Source organism: Callithrix jacchus, chromosome 12, assembly GCF_049354715.1.
Source record: "Callithrix jacchus isolate 240 chromosome 12, calJac240_pri, whole genome shotgun sequence".
In the NCBI taxonomy this organism is placed as follows: Eukaryota; Metazoa; Chordata; class Mammalia; order Primates; family Cebidae; genus Callithrix; species Callithrix jacchus.
Window position 1 is genome coordinate 9,083,021 of NC_133513.1, and position 15,553 is coordinate 9,098,573.

The window sequence follows — 15,553 nt, forward strand, 5'->3', positions numbered from 1 at the left end:
GAGATACGCTGAAAAATAGGAAATTGGAGAACACACATCATTCGCTATCCCCTCCAGTTACTTCAAAACAGAACATTTCAAAAATAGTAAATTTGGAGTGCAGTAAAAGAAGGTTATTTATTTTAATTGTACCAGCCATTCAGAAAAGAAATAACATCATCATGCCCCAAAAAGAAGAAATGATGTCATCTCAAAATAACATAAAAACCTTAATTAAAATTTAGCTTTAGTTTAAAAAACCCCTATTCTCTCCCTCCATCCTTTTTTTTTTTTTTTTTTTTTTTTTTTAAATCATGGACTAATACGTCATAACGGGCTATATGTGTCAAAGGAAGGATATTTGGGAATCAAGGATCTAATTCAAATGTTTTATTTTGTTCATGATGGAAAATTCCAAACTGGCTTTTCAACCCTTTCAGGAATGCATGGAATCCTGAAGAAAAGTTGCTTCCTAGAATATGTGGCTCTGTTCAATCTATATTTGTAAATGTCTTTTTCCTCTAATGTGGGTTTAAAAACAATGAAGAGAGACAGGCACTACTTGGAGATTTTGTTGAGACCAACTCCCTTCTTTTCTGATGTCATGTAAATGGATACTCATCAAAACAAGAGAGGCATTTTTTATATTTTTGGTGATAAATCGCAAACATGAGTCAAAGGTGAGTCCTCCTCCTCAGTCCCAGTGCCGGTGTTAGAGTGGGTTTTTTTGTTTTTTTTGACATGGAGTTTTGCTCTTGTTGCCCAGGCTGTGGTGCAGTGGTGCCTTCTTGGCTCACTGCATCCTCCACCTTCTGAGCTCAAGTGATTCTCCAGCCTCAGCCTCCCGAGTAGCTGGGATTACAGGTGTGAACCACCATGTCCGGCTAACTTTTGTACTTTTAGTAGAGTTGAGGTTTTGCCATGTTGACCAGGCTGGTCTTGAACTCCAGGACCAAGTGATCTGCCCACCTGGGCCTCCCAAAGTGTTGGGGTTACAGAAGACACTCCAGCCTGGAGTGGTCTTCCAAGTACTTATATTAATTACTTAAATAATATGTGTTCATTGTAGATAGTATGAAAAATACAGAAAAACAAAAATCATTTCTAGTTTTACTGCTGTTTATGATTACCATGCACCGTTTTGATCTCTGTAGTCCCATACACCCAGACACCTTCATATTTCTTAACACTGATTTAACCCATGGTTAGCAGCTTGCTACTGTGCGCCAGGAGTCGTATCAGGTGTTTGTTAGAAATACAGTTTGTGTTAATCTGTAGATCATATTTTTGTGATCTAGTGTTTTTTAATTTAAGAAGATACTATGCACTGAGATTGATTCTTCTTGATGATGTACAATGACAACACAGTATTCCCCAGTTCCTTTAATTAATGAGTTCATTTCGCCTTCTCATTTTGCCTCTCATTTGCTGTTTTATCACCTTTCACAAACGGGCTTATTTGTTGCATTTTTTCCTGCATTATTTGTAAGCAGTATTAGGTAACAGTTGCACACTGAGAATTTTCAGGTACAATTAAGTTCTCTCTTTTTGGTGTGTAGGCTTATTTCTTCCTGAGAAGTCTTTTGCCTCCTAAGTAACTTAGTGTTAAAACAAAAGTCAACCCATTTGGTTCTTGCTCAGTCATGTCTAAATCATGTAAGGAAAGCCCTGAAAAAATAATCAGGGAAGAAAGAGGGAGTAATATTGGCTAGCATAACGTCTTGGAATAAGTCTGAAAAGAAAAGGAAAGAAATAGAAGCTAGAAAGTGATATTTTTATGTAAAATAATTCCTCTCTCCTCTTCTTTCCCCAGCTCTTTTTCTATCTAATATGCATTTTTCTTTATATTATAAAACAGTTTTGCTCACCTTATCTCTGGTGGTTCTTTATGACTTCAGTCTCTTCTCATTATTTTTTAATGTTCAGGAAATGTAAACTACTCTCCTACCACTCTTCATTTTTGTGGATAGGGTGGCTGATGGACTTTAAGTTTCAAGCTATGATGAAGCAAGGACATACATCACTTCTTACAGGGTAAAAATGGAACTCCAATGCTGGGTCTAATAAAGAAGATCAAACCTTATCCATCATCTCTGTGACTTCTAGTGTCTTTCACATCTGCATCTTTGTGTTAAGTAAAAAATATATAATGCAAAAAGTATGTTTTTTTTAAAGGTTAGTGTTGTCTAAGATTGTGACTTTTGTGTGCATAGTACTTGCCATACAAAGCACCAAGGTAAGGAAAAGGCCCTTAAGGGTCATTAGCTTCGTGACAGTATCTAAAGGTCATACTGTTTGAAGCTTATGAAGAAAACCCTCTAGTTAGAGTCTGTGTTAGCTGTTGTTTAAAAAACAAAAATTCCATGTCTTGCGATTATTATGAGTCTGTATTTAACGATTGCATTCTAACCAGCAGGACCACTTCCAGGGGGAATTTCCCGTAAAGCAGTCAGGTTTCAGCTTGGAGATGTACTAAAAGCAGATGTTCTGTGGATTCTCATCTTGGTCTGGCAAAGAAAAGCGTGAAGCTCTATAAGTCTTTCTGTAGGAAAATAAAATAGAATTTGGGTGGAGGAGGGGGAGCTCCTTCTGGAACATTTTTGGCTCTCATGATGGTTTTGTACACGGAACAACCACTCTTGGGGTACTGATTCTCTTTAATGACCTTAGAATCCAGAATTTTTTCATCTGAGAAACTGGTGAGGATTAAGAGAAGAAAGGGAGCAGGGCATGGTGGCTTACTCGTGTAATCTCAGCACTTTGGGAGGCCAAGGCAGGTGGATCGCCTGAGGTCGGGAGTTCAAGACCAGCTTGACCAACATGGCAAAGCATGATTTCTACTAAAAATACAAAAGTAAGCTGGGTTTGGTGGTACAGGCCTGTAGTCCCAGGTACTCGGGAGGCAGAGGTTGCAGTGAGCTCAGATTGTGCCACTGCACTCCAGCCTGGGTAACAGACCATAAGACTCCATCTCAAAAAGAGAGAAGGGACAAAAAGAAAGGGACCCAACACATATTTATCAATTAATGTGTCGATTACCCATGATCGTTACCTTTCGATTCTCTCAGGGCAAGCCCCGTTTATCCCTTAATCCTGGTGTAATTACTAATATCCCCCTTTCTTCTGACAGGTGTCCCAGTTTCAATGATGTATTATACGGTCATTCCATCAGGGCCCTCTTAAACAAGAGAGTAATCAAATATAGAAGTCAAGCATCAGAACTGTGGCTCAGACAGATTTGTAATTGAATTCTGATTTGCCTACTTGATTCTTCTGAGAAGTTAAAAGCTACTACATCTCAATTACCTTATTTAAAAAATAGGTTGAATAGTAAGTTTTCACTATATGGGTGCTGATAAAATTAATATGAGCAATTTTGATCCAAGTATCTGATAAATAGTAAACACTCATTTCACATTAGCGAATATTAATTCCTGTTTGTTTTTTCATTAAAGTCTCACAGTGATACATTGTACAGCCTCTAGGTCATTTAATTTATAGAAACAGAAGTACTTCCTGGTCAGCAGCAGTAGATTTAGGAAGTGGTTTATCCTAAGAGGATGGACAAAGAAAGTGGTTTGCTGAAATAAGAGGATAGGAAACAGTGGATTCGTCTGTGATGTGTCTGTAAAGGGACTGTGGCTCTAGAGACGTTTTTGTAAGTTTTCATGTGGATTAGTGTTCCAATTGGTAAAGTTGCCAGGGCCAGGTAGGAAAGTCAGATTCGAGCCAGTGCTTCCTGTATATTGGTTTACAACTTGTTTTTCTTATTTTTCTTTTTGAGACCGTCTCACTCTGTTGCCCAGGCTGGAGTGCAGTGGTGTGATCTCAGCTCACTGCAGTCTCTCCTTCCTGGGTTGAAGTGGTTTTTCTGCCGCAGCCTCCCTGCTAGCTGGGATTACAGAAGCCCGCCACCATGCCCAGCTGATTTTTGTATTTTTAGTAGACATGGGGTTTTACCTTGTTGTCCAGACTGGTCTTGAACTCCTCACCTCAGGTGATCCACCCACCTCGGCCTCCCAAAGTGCTGGGATTACAGGCATGAGCCACTGCACCAAGCTAATGTTTCTTGAAGATAGATGATAGGATTGCATCTTTTTGCCCCCTGAGAGATGGGTGTGGCCATGTGACTGACTAATAAAACATACAGGGAGGTGGTATGACTGTCTTCTGGGTGGATGCTTGAAGTGACATTTAGTGATTTACCAAATTCTCTAGCCCTTGCCTTAGAGATTTTGGATGCATGAGTTCAGATAAACCCTCTGTCGGCTCATGTTCCTGAGTGACTACAAAAAGCAAAAGTTCTAGCCAACATGTATTGGGCACATGGCACAGGTGAGAAAATATTATTGTCATAAGCCACTAACTTCAGGGGCTGTTTATTACAGCCGCGTCGTGTAGCCCGTACTGGCTGAGGCATCCTGCCTCCTGCTTGCCTGTCCTATCTTCTGCTTCCTTTGCACTCTCATCTCTTCCTTTTCCCACTTACCATTATCACCAGCATTTACTGAGCATCTACTATGTGCAGAGTGCTTGGTGTCAATATGTTCTTCATAAGAACCTTATTGAGTAAATCCTTTTTTTGTGTTGCCACTGCCAGATGAAGAAATGGGCTCAGAGGGTCACTGGTCACAAATTCCATAGTAGTAGGCAGAGAAAGAGTCAAACACAGGTCTTTCTTACTCCAGATTCTGTTATTAACCGCTGTGCTGTCTGTCTTGTGTTAGGAAGGTGTTGACTTTCTGCCTTTTGACTTTTTGTGTAAATGTGCTGAGTTTTTCAATGCATACAAAAGGATTTTATGAGAACTTTTTGTTCAGAAAAGAAAAGGAGATTAACATGAATTTCTGTGCAGAGTAGGATGAAATAGACAAAGGGAGAAAATAAAAAATACCAGAATCTGTTATCAGCTCTGATATCTTAGAACTGGGATTCTTATCCTTCTCAAAACAAATTCTAAGACACACATTCATGCAATTTGCAAAGCCGTGTAACTCTAGAGAACCGTGTTGACTGATTGGAAATGGGTAAAATTCTAAACAACATCAGCTTGGCGTGCAATTTCCAACTACTTAATTCTGGTTGGTTTTGAAGACACGTGAGCTGACTGCTTCGTGGGAATAGGAATGAAGGGGCATCTGTTCAGAAGGTAGATGCCTCCCCACACTAAGAACAATCCAAAGCCATACATTGCTTACACCATCTCAGTACTGGCGGGCTACTCACTAATCTTAAGACCTATAAAATAACAGACCCGAGGAACATTTTCTATGTTGATGCTATGAGATCTGTGCATATGTTGCTCTAAATTGACCCTACGAGTTTTAAAATTATTAAATTGACAATTTACTAATCTTTCCTTTTGGATGATCATGGTGGTAATGATGATGATAATGACGATTTTTGCAGGTCTCTTGGACCACCTCGTTTTCACAAGGTGCTAAGCAATGAATGAGTTCAGGGTTTGGCGTGAAAACCTTATTTCATGTAGAAATTTGCAGGCAGAGCAAAGAGAGTTAACATCCTTGGGTGGGGCAGTGAAGGAGAGAGTACGGCATTCCCTTCGGTCGCTTGAAAAATCAGTGCCTTTTCCCTTGTCAGCACTACTGAAATTCAGCACTGCTAGGAAACAGAAATCTGATGTTCCAAGATGCTCCCATTGGACTTTCAGATATCTCCTTTGCATTTTGATAGTTTCAGCAAGTCATACCTCACTTTTGATACCTATAAATATCTAGGGTTTTAGTTGACGCACGTCTAGCTTGCTTTACAACAAGGATTTAAGAGCTTCGCGATATTATTCGCCATGAATAATTGCAAGTGGAACATATTGGATCACCTTGTATAACTTTTGCAGGCTGGTTTTAATTTCAGGTTTGACTGTTATATTGTAGCTTTGCAAAGCAATAACCAAAAAATCATAATTTAGATTAGCAGAAACAAAACAAATGATGGGAATATTACCATAACCATAATTTTACAGCACAGTTTAATTATTTGGTTCAGTAATGTTCAATAATTATTTCAACACCAAAATTCCTCCCCACCCCAGCCCCTCAACAAACTAAACAACTGTTTCACTACTGGCAACTAATTTATAAGGCAATTTCAGATTCTTATGACTTCTTGTCTCTCTAAGATTTACAGTCACTAATAAAAGGCCCTTACTTCGAGAGGCATGAATTAAAACTCATTTATAAAGAGAATAAAAATTCAGTGTTTTTCCAGTTCTATCCAGAAGCATCCATATTCCTCTAGACTTGGATATAAGTGGATGAAGCCCAGTATCAGGTGAATAACAGGTGCTCATTAAATATTGGAAAGCAAATGAACTCACAGATGCATATAAAGTAGACAGAGTCATATGAATGGACCAGTTAGTTTATTTATCTTTCTCTTTTCTTTTGGATGGAATTGGATGAAGGTGTTTTTCTTTTCTTTTTTTGTGTGAGTAAACAAACTGAAGTTTAATTCCATGCGTCTGAAAATCACTTTTTTTTTTTTAATGGAATCTCACTCTGTCTCCCAGGCTGGAGTGCATTGCCATGATCTTGGCTTACTGTAGCCTCCACCTCCTAGGTTCAAGCCATTCTCCGGCATCAGCTTCCCATGTAGCTGGGATTACAGACGTGTGCCACCATGTCTGGCTGATTTTTCTGTTACTGGTAGACATGGAGTTTTACCATGTTGACCAAGCTGGTCTCAAATTCCTGAGCTGAAGTAATTTGCCTGCTTCGGCTTCCCAAAGTGCTGGGATTACAGGCCTGAGCCATCGCACCCAGCCTGAAAGTCACTCTTGACTCTTTTCTCACCTTTGTCCCTCATGCCCAAAGATCAAGTCCAATAGATTGGCCCCTCTTAATTATAGATGGAAACTCTTTGCTTCTCTCCATTCTATTTCTGTTCTTCTGGCGGAAGCCGCTCTTCCCCTTGCCTGGAGTGCTGTTAACACTTCTAAACTGGCCTTTCTTCCTTCACTCTTGCCCCCATTAATCTATTCTCCATATACCAGTGAGAGTGGTTTCCTGGTACATGATCACCGTCATTCTTGCTGAAACTTCTACTCTAGCTTCCCCTGATTTTAGGATCATGTCTAGAAATTCTGTCCCTGGTCCTTAAGGCTGCAATTGTGGCTTAGCCCATCCTGTCCTGAATCCGCATCTGATAGTACTTTTCACAATCCAGGCTCTTCGAGAGAGTGTGTGTATGCACGTGGGTGTGCGTGCATGTGTTTCCCTTGCAGAGACTGGGGATCTCTGAAACCACTTTGTATGATCAGTCCCGTTCATTATGATTGTGTGTGGGCATCACTTCTGGAAAGACTTCCCAGTTAATTACCCTTCTTTGTCTTTTCACAGCACCATTGCAGTGCCCAATAATGGTACCTGTGATGTCTTAATGTGATACCCTTTCTCTTCCACCAACTGGAAAGTTGTGAGAGCAGAGCTATGTCTGTCTTAGCCACCAGCTTATGCTCAGCACCCAGCGTGGATACTAACACATAGTAGAGACTTAATGGTTGTTGTGTAAATGAATAAAACACGTCTATCCAGAGCGATAACTTGGGGTAGTTTTGCTTCTCTGCAGTCTGTCTCCCTCCCTTCCTTCCTCCCACCTCTCTGCTTTCCTCTTTCTCTTTCTCATAGTAATAATACCTTTACTGTGATTATAGCTCTTATTTTTTTAACTTATCACCTTTTAACACTTTATGAACTATTCCTAAAAACTCAACTTAGAAAACAGCTGAATTAGCCCCTTTCTTTAGGATTCAGGTTTCCATGAATTCTGTACTATTTTCTTTTCTTTTCTTTTTTTTTTTTTGAGACAGAGTTTCACTCTTGTTACCCAGGCTGGAGGACAATGGCGTGATCTCGGCTCACCGCAACCTCCGCCTCCTGGGTTCAGGCAATTCTCCTGTCTCAGCCTCCTCAGTAGCTGGGATTACAGGCACGCGCCACCATGCCCAGCTAATTTTTTGTATCTTTAGTAGAGACGGGGTTTCACCATGTTGACCAGGATGGTCTCGATGTCTTGACCTCGTGATCCACCCAACCGCGGCCTCCCAAAGTGCTGGGATTACAGGCTTGAGCCACCGCACGCAGCCAGAATTCTGTACTATTTTCTTCAAGTCTCATTCCTGTTTATATTGGAAACATTATTTAAAAAGAGAAAAGAGCATTTGGAAGAGCAACAGAACACCTAGTTAATGTGCAACTACTTTAAATATTCCTGCAGTGGCAACAATTAAAATAGAATCGTTACACACTTTCACTGCTAGCAAAGTTACAATGCAGGGGGAACTAGATTGACAGTTGTTTCAAAACCTGCCGCATGTGTCCTTTCTGAGTTAAAAATGCAAATAATAATTATTATAGAGATAGAGATGAGTTGCTTGCTTCAAACAAAATGGTTAAATTCTGTTTGGGTCTTTAAAAGAGTTAACAGAATATAACCTTTCAAAAACTCCACGCTCCATAAAAATAGCGTTGTTGGGAAGGAAATCAGCCTTCTCGGTGACCTCCCTGACACTTGCTCTGTTTGACTTCCCCAGCCGCAGCTGGTCTTGAGTATGATGCCATTGATTTTGAGAGATTTTATAAAGATAATTAGATATACTGGAGTGTGTTCTATATTCTCAGCATTTCCGAGGCTATGCAAAGCCACCGAAACTTTGGAAATATGTACCTGCTGTTTCTCACTTGAGAAACTTTTAGTTTCTATGCATTGGAAAAAAAAAATCTATAGCAAGCCTTCCTCCTGAAGTATGAAGAAAGAATATACGACTGTGAGTAGAGATTTTGGCCCCCTTTTTCATTTGCGTAAATAAATGTATGAACTGGATGTTTAATTTATGCATTCGTTATCTCGGTCCCAAAGCATAACTCTTTTAACACCTTGAGCTTTCTTATGTTGGAAGGGGAAAAAGAGTGCAAAATCATTAGAAACATGATTATGCTTTAATTTAGGTCTTTTAGTTATATAAGCAGAAGCAATTAAACAGGAAGTGCTCACTATGACTACATATTTCAAATAGGCTTTCAATTTTTCAGTTTTATGTGTATCTTCTGCAATTGCACGAAGCTTCCTCAAGGCTATGACAGTGAATTATAGCTGTGTTCTTGTAATTATTTTCAGCTTAAAAAAAAAAACTTTGCTGCATAAACTATTGAGTTAAACACATGACACATCTAGTTTTTATTGGGATTCTGTGAGATTTTACAGCAGCCGTGGGATTGTCTCCATTCACAGATTTAGATGGAAAATCCTCATTGTCACCGCCACTGTCATTCTCTCATTGCTGTCATCGCCATGAGAATCAAATGCACGCGTGCTATCTTCCAGCAGCTCTGATCTTCATCATCCCATATTCCAGACGTGGAATCTGAGGCTTTGAAACATTAACTGGCGCAAAGTCAGACAGCTAGAAAGGGTAGGGTCTGAAAGAGGAAACCAGTGCTCACTTCGCCAGCACATATACTAAAATTGGAATGAGACAGAGAAGATTCGCAGGGCCCCATGTCCAACGATGACATGGGAATGTGTGAAGCGTTTTTTTATTTTTATATTTTTATGAAAGTAGAAATACCAGTTGATCCAGTGTCTACCAAGAGGAAAAGAAGTCATCATTTGAGAAACACACTTGCCTGTTTGTAGCAGCACAATTCGCAATTGCAAAAATGTGGAACCAGCCCACATGCCCATCAGTGAACAAGTCGATAAAGTGTGGTATGTGTATAACACACATACACACACACGCACGCACATGCGCACACACACACCCCATAGAATGTTCTCAGCCATAAGAAAGAATGAAAGAGGCCAGGAGCAGTGGCTCACACCTAAATCCCAGCACTTTGGCAGACTGAGGCGGGTGGATGACCTGAGGTTAGGAGTTTGAGACTAGCCTGGCCAACATAGTTAAACCCCGTGTCCCCTTAAAGTATAAAATTAGCCAGGTGTGGTGGTGCATGGCTGTAGTCCAACCTATTCAGAAAGCTGAGGCAGGAGAATAGCTTGAACCTGGGACATGGAGGTTGCAGGGAGCCAAGATTGTGCAGCTGCACTCTAGCCTATTTGGGAGACCGAGACTACATCCAAAAAAAAAGCGGGGGAATTAAATGTTGGTATTTGCAGCAACCTGGATAAAGTTGGAGGCCATTATTCTAAGTGAAGTAACTCAGGAATGGAAAACCATCTCATAGCTTAGCTCCCTTCCACTTATAAAGATTTTCCATTCCTGAGTTAGTTAACATTATATTAATGTGCTTACATATTCTCACTTACAAGTGTGAGCTAAGCTATGAGGACGTAAAGGCATAAGAATGACATAATGGATTGTGAGGACTTTGGGGGAAGGGTGGGAGGGGGTGCGGGCTAAAAGACTACACACTGCTTGATGGGTGCACTCAGATCTCAGAAATCACACCTAAAGAACTTACCCATGTAATGAACACCATCTGTTCCTTCAAAACTATTGAAATATAATAATAAAAGAAAAACGTTGTTTAAAGAAAAGATAAAGTGAGAAACCAAGGTGGCTGGCTTCACAGCCCATGCTACTAATCTTAAAAATGATTCCAAGTTAGGCAGAAAACGGGGAGAAGCTGTCAGTGGGAACAGGTGTGTTCAAGGAAAGCGGGAGAAATGTTAGGAACTCAAAATCTAGGCTGTAGTCTTATCAATTGATTGTGTTACCCTGACTCGGCTACTTAAACTGTTTAGTCATAGAATGGCTACAGTGCGGCGGGGCGCGGTGGCTCAGGCCTGTAATCCCAGCACTTGGGGAGGCCGAGGCGGGTGGATCACGAGGTCAAGAGATCGAGACCATCCTGGTCAACATGGTGAAACCCCGTCTCAACTAAAAATACGAAAAATTAGCTGGGCACGGTTGTGCGTGCCTGTATTCCCAGCTACTCAGGAGGCTGAGGCAGGAGAATTGCCTGAACCCAGGAGGTGGAGGTTGCAGTGAGCCGAGATTGCGCCATTGCACTCCAGCCTGGGTAACAAGAGCGAAACTCCGTCTCAAAAAAAAGAATGCCTACAGTGCTTGTGCACATAGTGACTCCTTTGTAGTTAGTATAGTGCTACTGTTGATGATGATGATATTATCACTGTTGTAATTCAGGAAATTTCAGTATCTCTGAAAACTTTTCAGTTTTCTAAGTAACACAACTCACGATGGTGGGGGTGAGTTTTTTAGAGAAACGTTTTAATTTTAATCTGTCCTTTCTACACAGAGCTTTGATCTCGCCTGTCCACTATGACCTGTGTCTCAACTTGGAAGTGGTTTCTGAGGCCTCAGTTGGAAGGCGTGGTTTCTTCACGTGACTCGCACAGACTGGCTGAGGGTCTTAGAATTTTTTCACTCACCGTTAACTGCAGTACATATCAATTCAGAGCTCTGGCAAAGACTGTGGATTATGCTTATGTTTGAAGCAAGGCCATGGTTAAGGAACATAGTAGACTTGTTAAGGTCTTGTTTATTTCAGCAGAGAAGGTTAGAGTTGACCCGCATCTGGATAAAAATGATTTAAATGTAGAAGTTACGTTATCTTGATGACCCTCAGCTCCCCTTGTCTGAGAGCCTAAATGAATCAATACCAAATTTGGGCATGGTGGCCCATGTCTGTAACACTAGCACTTTGGGAGGCTATGGCGAGAGGACCATTTGAGGCTAGGAGTTCAAGACCAGGCTGGGCAACTTGGTGAAACCCCATCTCTACAAAAACTTAGGTAGTCATGGTGGTACGTGTTTTCAGTCCAGGGTACTTAAAGGCCTGAGGTGGGAGGATCGCTTGAACTTGGGAGGTAGAGGTTGCAGTGAGCTGCGTGATCGTGTCACTGCACTTCACCCTGGGTGACAGAATAGACCCTATCTCAAAAAATAATAATTGAATTTAAAAAATTAAGCCGATGTGGTAACACACCTCTGTAGTCCTAGCATCTCAGGGGACTGAGGCAGGAGGATCACTTGATCCAGGAGGAGCCCAGGAGATTGAGGCTGCAGTGAGCCATGATTGCACCATTGCACTCCAGCCTGGGCAACAGAGGGAGAAAGACCCTGTCTCAAAAAGCAAAGCAAAACAAAACAAAAAGAATCATTAACACAATCAGTCTAAGGTTACTCACATCTGGTCTTTCCATTCTTGGGAATGGTCCTGGAATCATCTCATTGCTTCCTGGTAACCATATTCACTGGACAATGAATGGATTGTTGACTCTTCTACCGTCAAAGAAAAATAATACCATCGAACCCCCAAAATGAGCCTATATTCTATGCAGTTATTAGCTGAGACAAAGTCACTCTTCATAAATGAAGTGATATCAAAAATAACCACCTTGGTTTTTGTCACTGTTTTATCTTCCTCACATAGCACTGCACCTAGCACATAGTAGGCACTTGATAAATATTTGTTTGCAAGAATTAAGCCACTTCTATAAAAATTAACAGACTGAGAAGGGTCGGACTTTATGATGCACTATACTAGAATAAAAGACTTGAGTTTGTTTTCCCCGCCACCCCCCTTCAGAGTACGTTTCGTAGCCAGGGTTCTATTTCTTAGTCTTGGCTGGAACTAAAGAAGTTTTTATCTGCCATCTGATCCAGAAAGAACCCGAATGGTGTCTTTTTTATTATTTATGCTTACATTACAAGAAAACATGAAATAACACTATCTCCTAAAACTGACCGAAAGATGGATTTCAGACCTGAGCAATGGAGGTGGGACTGGCATTCATCATAGTGCAAATGCAAAAATGCTTTTAGCCCACCAAGTACTGGGTACACCATGCTAACTTTTTTCTAGTTTCTGAAATATTTATGGAAGAATAATTTGTAGAATAATGAATATAGTTTTCCAGTGGAGCAACAAATGCACACTATATTTCTGCTATTGTTTCTTATTAAATATTCATATGTATATTTTGTGTTTGCTTCATAACTGGCCATTTACCGGTGCTTAACAAGCGTAGACAGTCCCGCTGAAGAAAAATAACACCAAGCAACAGTAAACAAAAAAAGCAAACGAATGGAAAAAAGATATCTTATTTCTGCAGCAGTTACATTTAAAAAGTGTGTTTAACATTTTTAATACAGTCCATATTTCATAAATTCCACATGTTGACATGTCCTAGAGAAAGATGGATGGATTGACTCGGAGGTATGCCACTATCTAGCTTTATGTGTGCATCTGGCAGAGCGAATCTTGACTTCCCTTTAGCAGAACACAGAAATGTAATTCTGTAATAACTGACATAACTGCATCATCTTCCAATATGGACTACATTATTAAATCACAAAGACAGGCAGAACCAGAGTAGTGGGGAAGCTTGACTTCTACTTGATATCAGACCATAAAATCCCTCCTTATTGTGACCCAGAGGAGAAAGAGCATCGACTCTGAGTGCTTGGAGTTCGGAACAACTTCTGAATTCACAGCTACAGAGTCGTGTGTGTGTGCAACGACCTCTGTCTTTGCATTTGCATACAGCTTTAGAGTTCACAGAGCATTTTTATGGACAAGACCACCAGGTTATAGTCAGAGGAAGGATTGCTATTCTCTGTATACAGTGAGAAAATACAGGGCCAAAGAAATTTCCAATATGGTACAAATTATTTCTGCAGGACTTTAAATCATATAAAGTGCTTTAACACATACAGTTAGGTTTTGCTTGTGTAACTGGGAGAATAATCCATCTAGCACTCTTCTTCCTATCCCCCGAATACCCATTCAAAGACATTAGAGAAGGGTTTGCCTCCAGACTAAGCACTTAGGTTTTTTGCAAATGATAGTTGCAAAATGGACACAGTCATGGATTAGCAAAAAGCAGGGGATGAGGATTGCAGAGAGCCTAGTCATTCTGCTTAAGCATATAGGAGGAATTTCAAGATGTTGTTGCTTCTAAGAGGGATAGAACTGAAGGACACATTAAGGGTAGGAGAGATAGAAGAGAGAATGGCTGAGATATGTGTTGGTTTGTATGCAAGGATTTCTAAGAGTAGTGATATCTAATGTTTGTGTTGCTACACTAAATCCTTCAACTTCCCCAGGCAGTGTATCCTATGGCCACCATGTGGGCTTATCAACAAGTATTCCATCTCTTCCCTGCTGGGCACTGCTAGAAATTCTTGTGGTTTTAGTGGGGCCAGGAGACTCGTTCTGGCCAATGAGCTATAAATGAAAGTGACAAGTGCCGGAACATTTTATTGCTGATGCAAGAGTTTCTAGAAATTTCTTAGTCCTCTGACATGGTGGCTAGAAATATTTGAGATGATGATTTTTCCTTCATCCTAGATTGCTGAGAGTCTTTGAGAAGCAACAGCACCTCGTCTCATTCCACCACATCCATGAGCAAGAAATAAACTCTTGTTACTCCTAAAGCTTTTAGATTTCAGAGTCGTTTATTGCCACAGCATGGCCCGGTATGTCCTGACTGACACACAGAGTATCTTCATGTGGACATTTTGTTTGTGTGTTTGTTGTCAAGGGAAGTCACTGTGTGTGCTTCATGTTAGCCTCAGTTTAATTCAGAGGTAAATCAACAGCAAGAAACATAGCAGAAACTCAGCAAGGGCAAGAAATGAAAACCTGATATATCCCATGAGAGCATTAGGCCCCTGACAATCTGCACAAATTTTTAAAAGTGCTTTGGACTTTTCACAAAATGTAGAACGGGTGTCTGGAAAAAAATCGATTCTAAGGATCAGAGAGAAATTAGCAGCTATCTTTGATAATTCTCCCAGTACATTCATTTTTTTGAGTTAAAGAGAAGGATAGGATTTTTTTTTCTTGTATTAGAAATTGAGGAGGAAATTAAAATTGAGATAAATAAAATGACTTGTATAAGGTCATACAAATGCGAATAAGCAAAGCCCAGATTACTAAATCATTTGATCACAAGTGCAGTGATATTTCAGTTCACTCTCTTAAGAAGTTTTCAGAAAGACAGCTAACTAATAGCCTGAATGTATTACAGTTTGACCTTCACTTCAGCAGGACGGGGGAATCACTGACAAAATGGTTGCAAGAATACCAGCCCTTTTAATAAGTTTTCCAGTAATATGATTTTTTTTTATTATTCAATGAATTGATTTTGTGGAATTGGCTTTCAGGGAATTTATTTATCAGCCTATAAGCCTGTTTCCTGAAGGGCAGTTCAACACTATATGCCGTAAATTTTATTTGCTACAGTTAACTTCAGACACTCTGTCTCCTGTCTGTCCTATCCTCATCTCTCGTCTCTGCCCTATTTATATTTATTGGATGCTCTCGTATATAATTATTAGAAGTTTCCCTTCACTTTTAAAACTGTTATTTCATCTTTGTGTATATCATTAATTGGTGACCCCATCACGACCTTCATTGCAGTTGACATACTGATTTGTTGTAAAGTTACAGATAGGTTAATTAGATTATTCACTATACAGATAGATGCACCATACATTTCCATTGTCATTTTTAAAGCCAGTATCCTCTACAAAACCTCAGTATGTCAGGAGTTGTTTTAGGAGCTTCAGGTAAGGTCCATTGGTGTTATTCTACTTAACTATGTTCCACATCCCTGTTTAATCATA

At 40.2% G+C, this 15,553-nt stretch overlaps 1 protein-coding gene and 1 non-coding gene across 2 annotated transcripts in view; both read left to right on the top strand.

Annotated features, from left to right (window-relative positions):
• The window catches only part of RBFOX1 (RNA binding fox-1 homolog 1), a 2,602,982-nt gene that overhangs the window by 1,724,623 nt on the left and 862,806 nt on the right, over positions 1 to 15,553 (top strand).
• LOC118146515 (U6 spliceosomal RNA) lies at positions 9,433 to 9,540 on the top strand. The gene has a single exon (XR_004732375.2). It is a non-coding gene; the product is annotated as a U6 spliceosomal RNA (small nuclear RNA).